Here is a 16234-nt window from a genome sequence, read left to right as displayed (position 1 = left end):
TAATAGTCCGACAACAAGAACGATTTTCACATTTCACTATTTGAGTAAAATATTGACTTGTACGAAGATAATCGGCAATCCAACGTTGATCTTGTAATAAAAGAATCCTTGACTCTAGCTCTGATTTGTCTGGATCAATATACTCTGCAATGGTTGGATACCGTCAATTTGTAGATCAGACCAAATATCAGCCAAAGCCTGTCCAGCAAAACCAAAGTTCTGTTATTCTAAATTTTCATCTATTTTCCTGCCTGATTTAAAAAGATATGTTGGTTATTATAGGTTAAAAATTATTTTATTATTTTTACAAATTAATTTTTATCAATGTAATTAACTTGAGAATCAAGATGAGTTCCGTAATGTTCGTGCGGAAGAATTACCCCAGATAATTCTTTACTTAGAGGTGCCATTTGTCGCTCAGCTCTGTTGAATGCACTGCGGCCTGGAGCGTTCTTCATGATGAAAAGGGCATCAAGGTTATTCTTCAAGAAATGGTGAATCCCGATTTCAATTACTTTCTGGTATCAGGGATTTTGGTCTGGTCCTCCATCGACGCTAAACACAACGATAGGTTTAACCATATTAGTTTGAGGATCTCTGGTAATAGAGTCGAATTCTTTGATATCCAAGAGCCGCTGAAAGTCTAATCCATGAGCGATGGCGGTTAAAGATGCGTGTTTTCCTGATCGAAATACAATGTAGCTAGGTCCAGAATAAGTTACAGCACCTGTTTTTCCGAGATCATCTTTTTTGATCGTAATTCCAGCGTATACAGATGGTATAACATTGTGTTTAGCAGCCACGACCCAGTCGTGGTCCGGGAGAGTTACCCGGTACTCCAAATGCATCAACAACGACGCCTGTTTTTTGGCTGCTGTGATTCCAATTGACACTCTAGCCTTGTCGTCTTGGCTAACGAAACACACTTCATCTGGCCCTAAAATAGAACAAACTTCTTCTACATATTTTATAGTTGAACTGCAAAAGAATCCGTCAACATATTTTAAATGAGATTCGTTCTGAGGACTGATCAATCTAACAGGGACTGTTTTGACGTGCCTTTTGTCTTCCATTGTTCCGTAATTTCTCGGAAGTAGACGAGTATAGAGGGCGCTCTTGCTGATTGCAAATCCAATTTTGTTCACCTCGGATGTCAATTTGTCGAGAGTTTTAATGCTCTAAATAATAAAGAAATATATTTGGATATAAGTAATTTTTTTACAGAAAACGGGATTTATTTCCTAAATTATATTCAAATCAAATCTTGAAATTAGTTGTTAACGTTTCAAGGATATTTACAATAGTGCAAGTACTAATTAAGAGTAAAACTCTATACAATATTAACAAACATAGATAAGCAACCATTACCCGAAGAACCTCTGACCGACGTCTTTCATCAGCGGACGAAACATGGAGAGCAATATCCATAATCGTCTTCAAAAGAAGAGGTTGATCTTCTTTTAATGACGGTCGACCAGGTTTCTTTCTGATTTTTAGTTTTTCTTTGACATCTGGATGCTCCGAGCAGATTTTCTCCATTCTAGCTTTTTTCAGTTCTCTAGTTTTCTTCTGTTGAGCTTGATCATACTTTTTTTTGGCCAGTCCTTTACATAGATGAGCTAGTTTCTTCTTTTTCTTTTTCAAATCATCCTCTTTACCTTCAGCAATGAATCCACTTGTCTTTCTAGTCTTCAGTCCAGCAACTTCACAATTTAAAGCTGCAATCTCAGAATTGAGTTGATCTTGAGCCACTGTTCTTGCATTTTTTTGATTTTTCGTGGTCAACAAACTCAAAGGAAATGCACTTTGTTGATCATCAAACAGATTGCTCAATGGTGGGCTCAACAAACTGTGAGGAATTCTTGTCAAATTCAAGTGGAGTATACGTGGAGGCAGACTGTTTTGGAGTATTGGCTTAAAATAATAAATGCTTGCTCTTGAACTTCATTGCCTTTTCATTAAACAAATTGATTAAACACATTACTCTTGATTCAAGATCCTTATGCACCAGTTTCACTTCTTTTAATGAATTCCATATACTATGGACTTTTTTCTGGATATTAGCCTTTTTTTATCGGGATGAGCATTTCCATACGAGACTACCAATAAGTTAAGCCATGTGGTTTTATCCATATTTTAATATTGATTTATTAATATTGTTTACATCACAATCAGAATAATGATTTTGCTCATCGTTAGCGCAAGCTTTTTAAATGAGTTTCTTCAACCCGCTAAGGAGAAATTAGTGTTTCGAACTTTCAATAGACTTTAAGTGTTTGCATTGCGTTACGTTTTACAATCAACTAGAGAGCAATTAGAGTTTCGTATTTGAAATAACGACAATTTAATTTCAAAAAATGACAAATTTACGAGTTTACTTTTATGAGTTTACTTTGAACCACATTTTATAATCCGCTAGGAAGCGAACAACGATTGTGAATTTTATATAAAAAGAGTTAATATTTCTAACATAATTTGATTCGCAATCAAATGGTAATATATTAATAAAACAATAGTAATTTTTATTTTACGTTAGTAGTTGTTATTTATTTCATGTCTCTGGGAAACTTATTATATTGATTTATAATATTATACTATAAATAATTTAGTAAAATATAATTTCCCGCATTTAATATTATTTTCCCCACAAACAAAACATCATTTCTATATCATTTAGTAGATTTAAATACCGTTAAAATCTGATCATTAAAACTAAAAAAATTATTTAAATTGACATCATTTTGGCCTCAACACCCCTCCCCATTGTCAATTAGTGTCAAACTTTCCAGCACTCCCTCCCCCCTCCCTCCCCTCTATATTTACTGACATCATTTATGGATGACCCCTAAGCTACAGAGGTGGTTACAACCATTTTAAAAATGAAATATCTTTAAAAAAATGCCACTTATTAAAAAATAAATTATTTAAGTTGGCCTAAAAATTATATAAACTCCCTAATTTTGACTATTACACAAAAATAAATTTTATAAATCTTGTTATGCGTTAGTTGTGAAGAGGTTAGATCTCCAAGAATTTATTCATTTGCCATTACGAATTGCTGTAAGTTACAATTTCCAGTTGAAATTTTCTAAAGCGCGTGAATTTAAAGGTTTGCTTTTCAGAGTTTTTTAGGTTTTTCAAGAGAAATGGTTTTCAATTTATAATTAAACTATATGTAATAATAAAATTAATTATGCGAAACAAGTTTATAAAAAATAGATGGTGCAATATTTTTTTTAAAGTTATGTTTTGTGCCGGAACTATATTTGGATTTCCTTTATGTAACACCAACAATCATTTTTTAATGTAAAAACTCGTAAATTAGTTAGCTCTACATTCTTAAAGCGCTAATATACTTATTTACGACAATTAGATTGTAAAATTTAGACAATTTAAGTTTTTTATTAAATTTATATTGTTTAATTAAACATCTGTTAAACTATTTACTATTATTTTTAATTTAAAGATTGTAAAAAATTAACTAATTATGCATTCGTTAAAGTTTCGGATTTTTTTTAAGATAAACTAAGCAGTTGCCTTAGGCCTGCTTAAAAAAAAAGGCTTGTAATTTTAATCTGAAACAAATATATAAAAGATACAAATATATACTGTATAAAATTAAAAAGAAAAATAATAAATTAAGTAGCATATATTATTTAAATACTTTTGTTACTAATATTGTTGAATATAAGCAATTTTATGATATAATTTAAACAGAAAAAATGATTTATCAACCTAAAACTTACAAAAAAAATTTGGAAGTGATATGCCTAAATTTATGGGCCATGACATGCCACTTTCATAAAAAAATAATAAAAAAAGTCCTTTTGAAAAGACCCTCAGTTTTCATCAAATGAGGCCCTTGAAGTGTCTCTGCCTAAGGCCTGAAATGCTTTAATCCGTCATTGATTCTGTATAAAATTATTTTTTATTAAAATATCAGCTGTTTTAACCTAGTTATTTTGCTAAAAAACAGATTGTTATTTAATTCAGTAAAATAACATTCGGGGCAATACATGTACAGACAAAACATTTTATTTACCTATTTTCCACAAATGATATATGGTTTTTGATATTTCTGAAATTTAAAGGAAATTTAATGAATGCCTTCACTAAATTTGCTGAATGAACTTCATTAAATTTCTCACCGCAACAAATTTCTGGAATGTCCTTATTGAAACCTCAAAGTAATGGTTTCCTGCTTTATACTAGATCAATAGTTCTTCTAAACAATATCTATAAATTTATTCTAAGAAATTAAGTTATTAAACTATGTCAAGCAATAATGCGTTTTTTCTAAATCAAAACGGTGGCAAAACCAATTTAAGTTTTTCATCCAGTCAAAAAGAAATTAAAATTGATACACAGTCCATTGAGGAAACTATTAAAACGATATACGAATATTACTCAATTGAAGAGGAAACTTCAAAATGGGTATGCAATGAATGTAGTAATAACAGATCTAAGAAGTACTCAAGTAAAACATCAAAAAGTATACTAAATAACCATCTTGAACATGATCACGAAATTATAACGCCGAAAAAGAAACGAAACATGAGCGGTTTGTCAAAAGAAAATAGCGATAAGATTGATAGAAGTCTTTTGATATTCATTAATGCCTGTTGTCTTCCATTTATGTTGGTAGAAAGTTAAGATCGCTTTTAACAGATTTATATCGAGAAAAAGTTGATTTTTCAAAGTTCAAATTATGTTCAATTAAAGTTTTATCTATTACTACTGATGGGTGGACGTCCTGTCAAAACTATAGTTACATATTTGCAACTGCACATTTCATTTATGACAAAACCACTTTCATCAGTTTTTGTTTGGGATTTGCATACCTTAATGGGCGACATGAAGTAGATAATTTAAAACACGCTTTCCTGAAAATTTTAGAAAAGTTCAAGATATATGATAAAATAATGAGTGTAGTATCCAACAACGCCAGTAACGTACGCAACTGTTTAAGTTCTTTAAAAGTGAGTTTAAACATTCAACCAATAAGATGCATAAAGCATGTTTTGCAATTAGTAGTAAAAAATGTCATAGATTTAGTTGAAGAAGGTGAAAATGATAGTTCATCTAAATTCTTTTTTATTGCAAAAACATTAACTAAGTGCAGAAAAATTGTTACATCTTTCAATCATTCATCTCAACTTAATGATTTATTAGAAGAAAGTCAAATGCGACAAGGTGTTGAAAGAAACATGCACTTCATTTGATTCAAGATGTGAAAACTCCTTGGCACTCCACGTTTCTCATGGCAGAAAGAATGCTTAAACTTCACTCCTACATAAAAGATATCTTTAATTCTAAACAACAATACAAAGATATGAGAAAAAATTTGCTTGATGAAGATGAAATAGTTAACTTAAAAGAAACGGTAAAAGCATTAGCAAGCTTTAATCAAGTAAGTGTTTTACTTTCAGGCGATACTTATGCAACATGTTCTTTAATTATTCCAAGAATAAAGTACCTTGAGAAGCAACTAAATAAAAAAAAAAGTGAAACCCCTCCTTTAATTATAATTTTAAAATTGCATTCATTAGAATCTTTAAAATCTTACAAAGACTCATATGATTTAGAGAAAAACTCGTTTTTATTATGTGCCACTTTTTTTGGATCCAAACTATAAAAGTTTTTAATTCTTTGAAAAGTATGAGAAACAAAAGAAATTTAAAATGCATGAAGGAATTTTTGCCACAATTTTACCTGACAAAAAAAGTTTGCGAAATAATTCCAGCTAAAAAGGTGACAATCAAATCAAAAAAATTTAATTTATCATTTGACGATGAAGATGGTGATTCAGGAAATGATAGTGACAAAACATTAAGTTTAGATTTAAAAAAAGAAATTAGTGGTTATATAAAATTGTCAGTACATGATCAAAATGTTTTGCACTTTTGGCATCAAAATCAACATGTGTTTCCAATATTGTATTGTATTTCAACTGTGATTTTGTGTACACCTGCTACCAGTGCACCAAGTGAGCGCCTTTTCTCTGACGCATTAAATAATTTGTATGCAAAGCGAAACAGAATGATAACTGAATGTTTTCAAATGTTGATGTTTTTGTACGAAAATTTGGAATTTTTTAATTTAGTTTAAATTTATTAAATGTAATACGGAAGTTTTTTCTAGTAATAATTATGTTCTTAGTTCATTTTATTAATATAACTCTTTTGTGTTATAAACTGTTATAAACTCGCTTTATTTATAAGTTTTTACAGTCGCTTTGTAAGGAGAGGTCGCAAAGGGGCAATTGTTTACCCAGTAAGCACAGAACGTTTTTAAAACGTTTAAAAAACTTATTACAACGAATAATAACAGAAATTTTTTAAACGTTTGACAAACGATCTGTGATTACTGGGTAGGGCATGAAGGCCTTAATGGGCGCCGAAGAAACAAGAAAAGCAAAGAAAACAAAACTATTTTACATAAAAATATTTTTTTTAATTTATTGTAAAAATATTTTTATTTATTTTTACCCTGTGCGCAATATTCCTCGCTACGCAACTGCTAACAATTTAAATACCTCGCCGAGTTCGTTTATTTGTGGACCTAATGACATCTTTATATGATCAGTTTCTTTCATTATTTTCAGCTCTGAGATCTATGAATATAAATATGGCGATTGATTGTCATATAAATACAGATACAAATACAAAATACCAAAACCTAAAATATTAGAAATATCAAATCTATTAGGATCCGAACAAAAGGTATTATTTATGATTTATATTTTTAGTAAGCAATAAAATTTAAAATGTTTACCTTTTCTTTTTCTTTTTTCTCTTTAAAGTGAATTATGTGTGGTTCAAATACTAACTTCATATATTCTCCATTTTCAGGGTGAGATAATATGTAAGTTTCAAGTGCTTCTGTTAAGATATGTGTTTTATGTTCAAGATCCTGATTACTTATCTGAAGTTGTTTTATTTGTTGTTGCTTTTCAATATATTTGTAAAACTCTTCACAGTCAAATGTTTGGTTGTTTACTGCCAAATGTTTGCAACGTTTTTTTATTTAATAACATGAAGAACAACCGCATCAGTATCCTTTGTGATATTACTCTTTGAATTTAATGCAAATATATCTGCAAGACTTATTTGTGATGATGATGTTGACAAAGTTGAGAAAATTGGTATTGGAGTCTGATAAATATTTTGATGATTCATGTGTTCTGACAGTTGTGACACTTTAAATAATCTCAACATTGCTTACATTCTTCTGGAATATTATTTATCATTTCAATAACATTGTTAGAGGTGGTTAATCCATCAATTGAAATTAAAAATCAGCATTTAGGGCATTTTTTTTTAGATAATAGTTTATTATTGATAAGTGGTAATATACATGGTGTACAAAACGAACGCAGACAGTTTTTTAAAATAACTAGTTTATACATAATACCATTACAAATATAACAGACACAAAGATAAACACGTGGATTAAAGTTTTGGTTAATGTCTTCTAGTTTCAGATTTAAAGTTGGTAGAGATGAAAGTTTAGCTTGTATGTTATTTATCGCTTGTCGAGTCCAAGTTTTTTCATTGGCAATACTTAAGGGCCTTCCCTTAACAGTTTTCTTTGGTCTTTCCTTTATTTACTTTAAAGCAAACACATTCACATTTCTTTTAATTGCTAACCCAGGTTGTTAATTTAAGATTAGTATTTAAACCTTTTTAAATTAACTCATTATTGAATAGCATTTGTAACACATCTTCTGTGGGTGCATCTTTGGGTCGTCCTTGTTGATTCGTATAAAAAAAAATGCAATTCTATTCTAATTACATGGTTTGTTAAAAGAACACTACGATTTTATTATTATTGCACACTACCTATAGAACGCGGCACATAAAAAAATAGATAAACTTGAATGTAAATAAACGCACCAAATTTAATTCAATTGTCCTAATGGCGTCTTTTTTTTATTGCGCGCCGATTGTTTGTTTTTAAACAGTTGCAACAACCTCATGGGCATTTATCTCCGAGCTGGAGAAAAATAGAAATATTCAAATTTAGTTTAAGACGATTTATTTTAATAACAATTTTATTTGACTAGACTTTTATTTAAACTAAAAAGTTAGTCGGGTAATTTTAGTTAACTAAAAAGTTAGTCGACTAATCTTAGTTAACTTAAAAGTTTGTCGACTATTTTTTGTAAACTAAAACATTAGTCGACTAATATGTTAGTCGTCTAACTTTAGTTAACTAAAACGTTAATCGACTAATTTTAGTAAACTTTAACAATCGAGTTATTTTAGTTAACTAAAAAGTTAGTCGGGTAACTTTTATCAACTTAAAAGTTAGTCGGGTAATTTTAGTTTACTAAAAATTCATTCGAGTAATTTTAGTTAACTAAAAAGTTAGTCAACTAATTTTAGTTAACTAAAAAGTTTGTCGGGTAACTCAAGTTAACTAAATAGTTAGTCGACTAGTTTTAGGTAACTGAAAAGTTATTCGGGTAATTTTAGTTAACTAAAAAGTTAATCGGTTAATTTTAGTTAGACTAAAAAGTTTGTCGAATAATTTTAGTTAGACTAAAACTAACTTTAAATTCCTCCCCTATATTACATATTTAATTACCTTTTTTCTTTTGAACTGGGCATGTTTTACATTTTCCTTTATGAATTTTAAATGTTTTAGCCTATGCAATAGCAATTGTATACTATTTGTTTTGGTTAACATCAGCATTTTTTTGTATTTCTTTTAAATCCATCTTCAACTTTAGAGCAACACAGTCAAGGAAAGGTATCCAACTATTTTGGCAAAAAATGTCTTTTTTGCCAAAATAGTTGAGATACCTTTCCTTAACAAGACTTAGAAATTTTTTTGATACAAAGTAAACGTATATCGCTCATAACAATAGCTGGTCGTTTTTTTGAATGACCTTCAATCAGTGTTACAAAATGATTTGGCTCAAAAAATAAAACACTTTTATTGGACGATTTAATTTTTGGATACAATGCTGATTTTTTACAACTGATTTCAAGATAAATAGATTCAATAGGTTGCTTAATAACACTAGATAATACAACTAGGCAAATGAAAGATTAAAATGTTTTAACAAAGCAGTTTAAAAACGGTTCTTTTAAAAGAAGTTTTGAAATCATATTATCATTAATTGTTGAAAAACTATCAGAGCATTTAAACGAAACAGAGATAAGAAAACAAATTAGCAATCTTAAAATTTCCCCAAAAATTATCATACCGTCAGCAATCTTTGAGTTTTTGTAGTCTGCTTCCCAGATAACACAAGAACGTTGGCCTGATGTCTTGCCGACATCTTTTATATCAGTATTAACTCGGCAGTTTTTTACTTCAACAGGCCTCGGCCCGGCACACATAATAAATTAATAAATGTTCGATCGCCAAACAAGATCGGCTTGATGTCTGCAAACGTCAAGCCGATGTTGTAAAAATACTAACCACGCGTATTGAAGCATTTTAAATACTTAAGCATATGAAATACGGGAATATGGGTGGTTAGTAACTAAAATTAAATTGATTAGTCTTTAAAATTTGAATTAGTACTTGCAGTTATTGTAATAGTAATTGAATATGTTAATTAACAGTGTATCCACTTGCAGGAAAAACTGGAAAAACTGGTGGTTTTTTGTATTTAATCCGACGGCTTTTTGCATTCAATCTAGCGGATCTAAAATTTATATTAATTTTATAATGCATGTTATAAATTGCTTAAATGATTAGTAATAAAAAATAATAATCATATTTTAGTTAAAAATAAATTTCGATGTGTAACAAATAGTATAATCCAATAGCATTGAGTAATAATAATATTAATAATGAAAATAATAGCAATAATAGTACTAATAATAAATAATAATAATAAATAATGATAATAAATAATAATAATAAATAATAATAATAATTTAGTAAAAAATCACTTATCAAACTTAAATCATTTTATAGTGTGTTTAATGAATAAAAGCCCATGAGAAAGAAATTATATTTTCAGAAATAATTTATATATATATATTTTTATATATATATATATATATATATATATATATATATATATATATATATATATATATATATATATATATATATATATATATATATATATATATCAAAACATAACAAGCTCGAAAAACAAATTTTTAAAAATTACGACTTTATTCTCTATTAATGTCATTTCCATTAACACATTGCGTAAGAAAAGATACGCAGTGTCTCACGAAGTTTTAAAGATCATGTTCAGCAATGTGCTCACAACCGTTCCTCATTCGCTCTAATAAATCGTTATTTACGATTGGAGCTATTTGTCCTTTTGTAGTATTCTAAATTTTCAAAAATGTTTCTTTACAAGGATTTAAAAAAAGGTGAGTATCGGGGTAAAAAAACGAATATCATAGGGATAACTATCCTAAAAATCTTATAATGAATGATGAAAGTTAATGTTTTCTATCACCAAGGTAAACGCTTCTTCCTCCCCTAAAATACTTTTAAGCGTATTTAAGAATCCTTTAAAGATATCTTTTGTCACCCCTATGCTAATTATTGCTCCACTGTGGACTATGTTTGACCAATTTAATGCTAATACCATGGTTATGTTACGGCTTCTTGATGACAATAAACGTTAATTTAGGGTCGTTCCTCGGAGACTGTATCCGTGGTTTCTTATTGTATGAAGATTGAACGGACTTTCATCAGTATAAATGATATTTCTATAACGCTGTTTCAATGTCAAGTTGAAATACCATGAATCATATGTTTTTAAATTTCTGTGACAAAATTTTAAAACATATGTTCTTAAAATTTTGTATGTATAATTCAATTTTTATAACCATCACCATAATGTAAAGACATCAATTCCCAATTTTACCTTTATTTCCTTTAGATTATAGTTTCTGTTATCTCCAATTATCTCGTTTAGCTTATTTCTTATTTCCTCAGTACAACCTGACTGTCGAAAACCACCTCTAACAGGATTAATATTACCTGGTAATATATATCGATGGACCAGGCGTCGCAGTGAAGTCTCAGTTCTATGCACAAGTTCCGATACTACTTTTACACTTTTTCTTCGTTAATTACAAGATTATTGATTAAATTTCTTACTTCAACATTAATTTCTAAGCGTTGGCTTCGTACGTTATTCATTTTAGAGTTCTGAAAAATTAAAGACAAAACGGGCTTAAATTGTATCTTAGGAATTTAAATTAAATGAAATAATAAAAGAAAAACTATTTATCATGATAAAAAAAAGCAAATTAAATGCAAAAAACCGCTAGAATAAATGAATAAACCACCGGATTTGTGGAAAAAGCCACCTGGTTATATGCAAAAACCGGTAAAAAACTGGAAAATGAATTTTTTGAGCATCATTAAGCTAATGATGCTCAAAAAAAATACATTTTCCAGTTTTTCCAGCATGCTTTTCCAAAACAGCTCTTTCCAGTTTTTTTAGTTTTTCCAGCGAGTGGACAACCTGATTTAGGTTCTCTAAAATTTAGTTTAAATTTTTATATGAAGTAACTTATACTGAATATGTTATACTATAATTGAATAATTATACTGAATATGTTATATTACTGAATTACATATACTGAATATGTTATACTATAATTGAATACTTATACTGAATATGAAGTTACTTATACTAAATAATATAACTTATACTATGAATATACTTCTGATCTCAAGTTTTACATTTTCGTGTAACAATATATATTTAATTTAAACTATATATTTAACTTCGTGTAAATATATATTTAATTTTGATGTCGCGCCAATGTTGGCTCGATGCCTTTGTGTTACTTGGGTTGCAACCAAATCTGGTATATCATTTGGGACTTCATACGGACGAAAATTTTTCACAACTTCTTTTCATTTAGGATTCTCTGTCATAGTGATAAATAAATCAGGCTTCCTGTTTAGTAATGTGTCAGTAAGTGCATCCTTCAAACTTGTATACATATTTCTCGGACCGCCTGAATAATTTGATAGTAATATTATACTTCTTCTTGAAATCATCCCAGCACAATATTTTTAACATTACGCTGTAAATATCAAAACATTTTAATTAAACCTTTTTCTAATTATGGTAATACCAGTTCAGATCGCTTAATTTTTTTTTTTATTTGGAAATAAAAAACCAAAAGAAAATGATCGCTTTTGGCAGATATTCTGATAAAACCGATCAATATAAAATATCATGCTCCATCCATTATTTTTTTAATAATCCTATCCTGATTTTATTTAACTTTTTTAGTCAGTGATCAAAAAAATAGTGTGATTGGTTTAAACCGAATTTAATCTATTATAGGTCAGTTGACTTTTTAGAAATATAAGAGAATAGCAAAACATATTACTATTTAGTGAAACATAATAAATTCTTCTCATAGGACTACTGTTTTAATAGACTTGTATATCATCTTGATGTGGAATAGTTTTATTTGATTCCAGCAAATATTTTGTTTAAAATTAAACAAAATTAGAATTATTGCTGAAAACTCAACATTTTATAATTATAAAACGTTTTATGGGAAAGTAGCATAATATTTAATATGTTATAACGGCGCGGTCGTTATGTATGGTCATATCGTTGGCGTCCAAACTTTCAAATAACAAAGTTAACTGAGTCCAGTTCTATACATTCATTTCTGCAACAAAATTTATAATATTAAAATATATAAGTACTAAACGACGTTTTAGACTAACTTTGATTTGCTATTGTATTTTTAGTATAAACATCCGGCTGAAAACATTTCTTCAAAAGAGTTCTCTTGTTACTAAAATACTATAAATTTAGTTTCATATAAAGACCATTGGAGTCAGCTGACTCCATACATATAAACATCTTCTTATATAACTTCAATTAAAGTTATAAGAATAGCCTAGACTATGCTTTAGTTTACGTATGAACTGTAAAGTTTAATATACTTTGATTTTGTTTACATTTAACGCTCTAAGTTTACGGAGAAGTGGCTCACAACGTTTGTGTTACTACAACTTATTTTCTATAAACATAATGTAATTATTGCTTGTTTTTATGATCGTCCATAAACTTCGCTACGCTCTAGCGAAGGAGGAGGAGGGGGGGGCAGGTTGCAAAATAGCAACAGATTTTTAGCATAGCATGGCAACAGATTTTTAATCATAATTACAAGCTATTTTGTTATTTCTTTGTTATCTAATAAACTTTTTAATTTATGGGTAAATTATGTAAAGCCAAACAAAGTACTCAAACTAAAAAACCCAGAAAACTTCATGGAAATAGATATACTAAATAATTGAATATCAATTATTTAGTAGAAAATACCATATTTCATGTAACACTTCCTTAAATTTATCTATATTCTCAAAAAAGTTGTAAAAATTTGCATAATAAAAATAAAACTGATGGTTATTGAACTGTTGACATCAGGGCCGACGACGCGGGTTTCGAATTGGGGGAAGGGGAGGAAGGGGGCACAATAATCAATTTGTAAAAAACGTCCTCTATATCAAGATTTTTTTTTAAAAAGAAAATAAAGGTCTTCTAAAAAAAAGTGGGTGGCATGTGCCTCCCCCCTTTCCCCCATCCTTCCTTTGTTGTCGGCTATGGACATTAACGTTGTGTCTGGTGTAATTAATCAACTACGTTGCAAAAAAATTAACGGTTTAAATTAAATCTTTGAGAATGTTTTCCTTGAAAAAAAATTTCACCTCAATGTTAAATATTTTTTATACTTCAAAAGCATGTTCTGGGAAAAAAACTTTTGATGTAAATAGTAAAATAATTTATTTGATGCGTGCATGTAGTAATGGTTTTTCTGGATTAGAAATTATACATCTCTAATGAACACCACCAAATCTATGACTCAAAATAGTTACAACAAAATAATTACATCTGTCTCTGGGTGTGCTGAAATTGTCGCAAAAGAAACAATGATTGATGCCGTGAAAGAAATTTGTTGACCTTCTTCAAATATTGTTGACACTGCAGTATCAGTTGTTGGTTGTCATTATAACCAGGACAAAGCTTATTTAATATCTACTTAAAAGCCAGGTGCCGGTCTGCTAATCTCAGTCATCAGTCATCTAAAAACTGTATATATCATTGTATCTCAAGAAGAACTCTTAAATAAATTCCTTCATGGTAAGACGCAACACCAGACTAAAAGTTTTAATGGGATGATATGGCAGCGCATACCTAAAACAATGTATGTATAGTTAAAGCAGTTGGAGTTAGGTGTATATGATGCTGTTTCAACTTTTATTATTGGAAAAAAAAACAAGTATACTTTTATTTAAAAGGTTGAATATGATTCCAGGTAAATAAATTCTTCAAGGCTGTTCAACCACGAGCAAAAACTGTTTAATTTTTGCAGAATATCAAAATTGGTCAACCCTTTAAAAGACAACAAGTTATTCGTGGATGCAAAAAAAAAAAAAGATGATGCAGAGAATCACCATGAAGGTTGCCTATATGATCCTGGTTCTTGTTCATATAATATATAAATAACAGATTTTAAATTGAGATTTTGACGTATATGTGTGGTAAAATTGTTAATGTAATATTTAAATGCTTTTTTCTCAGATTGTCAATTTTTAACCTCCCCAGCCATCCGATATTATTAACCGTATGTCAGATTTGCATGAAATTTTAACCAAATGTTTATTACATCTAGTTGTACAACTGCAATTAAAAGTTTTACAACACTGTCGGGAGTTTTTGATTTATAGTAGATTTAGTACACAAAAATGTATTTTTTTTTAAAAACGCTTTTTTGAAAAATTCAGCATAGCTTAAATAATCGGTGGCCTAAACATTTTTGGCCTGTCATTTTACTTTGTCACCATGGCAACTTATATATAATTATATTTTTTTTTGCATTATTTAAAATCCTGTTATATAATTGTTTCTCAGGATATATTTGTTTTTTTGTTAAAAGGATTTTTTTAATAAAAGTTTTTTGAGGGGTCTTATACCTTAAACTTTGAGCGACATCATTTTATACCTTTAGTTTCAAGTGACATCTCACATGTTTTATACCTTTTGCTTCGGGTGACATCTCACTTGTTTTAAAGCTTGGTATATACTTTATAATTTATATGTTTTGATTAGTTTTAAAGTTTAGTGTCACTTCTTTGATCTAATTACTTCAAGGATCTCAAAGAGGACTTGACCCCATGCAAAAATCATTTATAATACAAGTTGGAACTGCCGAAGTGAAGAAGATGCTATTGTCATACTTATTTGTCTCTTTGTCGGAGTCATTTCCTTGTTTCTGTTTGCTATGCCTGTGCCTATAAGATAGATAAATACTATAAGATACATAAATACTATAAGATACATAAATACTATAAGATAGATAAATACTATAAAATACATAAATACTCTAAGATACATAAATACTATAAGATGCATAAGTACTATAAGATACATAAATACTATAAGATACATAAATACTATAAAATGCATAAATACTATAAGATACATAAATACTATAAGATACATAAATACTATAAGATACATAAATACTATAAGATACATAAATACTACAAGATACATAAATACTATAAGATACATAAATACTATAAGATACATAAATACTATAAGATACATAAATACTATAAGATACATAAATACTATAAGATACATAAATACTATAAGATACATAAATACTATAAGATATATTAATACTATGAGACAAATAGGTACTATTAGAACATACTGTTTGCTTGACAATAGAAAAAAAACAATTTTATAATGATATAACTGGCAACTTTTTGTATATGTAATAAAATACTAAAATGATACTTTCAATTCATTACTGATAATAACTTTTTGTCTGGAGACTTAACAGGTTCATTAAGTATTTTTAACAAACTGTGTGTAGTATGGTCAATAAGGCTCTGTAAATCAACTGAGGCTGAATAATTAGTAATTTGTATCTTTTCCTCTCTTACTTCAATATAAGTTAAATACAATTTGTTTCCTTAGAAACTGCTCTAATAAGAATTGTTTGGTTATTGGCTTTACTAAGTTGCCAGTCTAAAATCAAAGCTAATGCTTTCTCTCCAGTATACATTGTTGTTGAACTAACTACATCATCTTTCTCTGAGATTAGTATTTACTTCACAACCTTAAATGTAAAAATATAAGTTTGAAGAATGAGATCACAATTCACTAAGACAATTTATCACCTCTAGTATTTTGGAGATTTTTTTTTAATAAGTAAGATAAATTAAAAACGACTATAGTACAGATGATAATGTA

The sequence above is a fragment of the Hydra vulgaris genome, chromosome 04, assembly GCF_038396675.1.
Source record: "Hydra vulgaris chromosome 04, alternate assembly HydraT2T_AEP".
Taxonomy (NCBI): domain Eukaryota; kingdom Metazoa; phylum Cnidaria; class Hydrozoa; order Anthoathecata; family Hydridae; genus Hydra; species Hydra vulgaris.
This window is presented reverse-complemented; position numbering follows the sequence as displayed.